Source organism: Octopus sinensis, linkage group LG6 (assembly GCF_006345805.1).
Source record: "Octopus sinensis linkage group LG6, ASM634580v1, whole genome shotgun sequence".
NCBI classification, from domain to species: Eukaryota; Metazoa; Mollusca; class Cephalopoda; order Octopoda; family Octopodidae; genus Octopus; species Octopus sinensis.
The window spans coordinates 100,711,725-100,713,267 of NC_043002.1; the positions used below are offsets into that span (position 1 = coordinate 100,711,725).

At 45.1% G+C, this 1,543-nt stretch overlaps 1 pseudogene; it reads left to right on the forward strand.

Annotated features, from left to right (window-relative positions):
• Positions 1–835: 835 nt before the first annotated feature.
• LOC115213626 lies at positions 836–953 on the forward strand (annotated as a pseudogene).
• Positions 954–1,543: the final 590 nt, after the last annotated feature.

Below are 1,543 nucleotides of genomic sequence, written 5' to 3' on the forward strand. Positions count from 1 at the left end.
TTCCGCTTCCTGACGATCCATTTACTGTCAGCACTCTTTGCATGGAGGACTGGGCATACCATGGCTGAGGATGCACAGACATGCATTAAGACTGCGACATCTCCAGCGGTACTTTAACGGTGAGCAGGTGTGGTCACCGTTTGTTGAACGCGCTTTTCCACAGCTCGTCTCCTCGATGAAGATACAGTTTTATGGGGGATTAGTGGAGGGCAAGAGCGAAGACATACTCGGAGAGGTCCTGGCTAGTCTCTTCTCGAGGACTTTCGGGCCGTGAACTTATTGTCTCATGTAGGACGGATCCTGCTATCGTCTGGGTCCATTATGAAGATCGCCCCGCCTCCTTCTTTTGGCCAGGAAGGGAGGACAATTTTTCTCTGTTTGGTGGCTATGGCAAACGAGATTGTGTAGTGGACGCAATTGAAAGGATTGAAGACGAGCACCTTCCTTTTTGGCCAAGGCCTCATTGAATTTTTCAGGTTCCACCTGAAAAGGAAAATGAGGGTGGAGAGGGTGGTACTGTTATCCAGTTAGTTCGTTAAAAGGTGGGTGAATATGGCAAGAATGGCCCATGTGAATAGGCATACTCTAAGTGTGCGTCTGTAGGTCGGATGGAAGGGAGAAGAGAGGGTACCTTCCTGAGAATCTGTTGGTGAAATGCTTAGCGCTATTTCATCCGTCACTACGTTCTGAGTTAAAATTCCATCGAGTCGACTTTACCTTTCATCCTTTCGCGGTCGATAAAATAAGTACCAGTTGAACACTGGGGTCGATGTAATCGATTCATCCTCTCTCGCCAAAAATTGTAGCAAAATTTGAAACCATTATTATTATTATTGCTTACGGCCATATCATGTTGAATGCACCGGTTCTCGTCCTGTCACCGAAGTTAAGCAACGTCGAGGCTAGTGAGTACTTAGATGAGTGGCCACTTGGGAAATCTAGTGCTGTAAGCATCTCACTCTTTTAAGGTGGCGAGCTGGCAGAATCGTTAGCGCGCCGGGCGAAATGCTTAGCAGTATTTCGTCTGCCGTTACGTTCTGAGTTCAAATTCCGCCGGGGTCGACTTTGCCTTTCATCCTTTCGGGGTCGATTAAATAAGTACCAGTTACGCACTAGGGTCGATAAAATGTATTATCTAAAGCCGAATACCAATAATGTAATAACAGATTCACAAAATCCAATGCTGCTACACTTTAGCTCATGGGCCTGTTGTATTAAAGTGGTTACGAAGTTAGACATTTACTCCATTGCTTGCAAGCTGTTCAATATTTTTTTTAGCCTCAGGTCAGATCGGAGCAAACTTATGATAAAAGACGTTTCAGTTACCACTATCACGTCTGTATTATAGACACCAGGTATGACTTTTGAGAAATTTTGCTGCTATTTCTTGCAGGGTTGACCATCACATAGACGCTATCTCATTGAGCTGAGGACTTCTTCAATGTGCAGTATAAAAGCGAAACGAGGCAACTTTTGGGTGATCGCCCCACGATCGTTTCTGGTAGTCAAACAATCCAGTTTATCAAACCATTCAGATCACTTC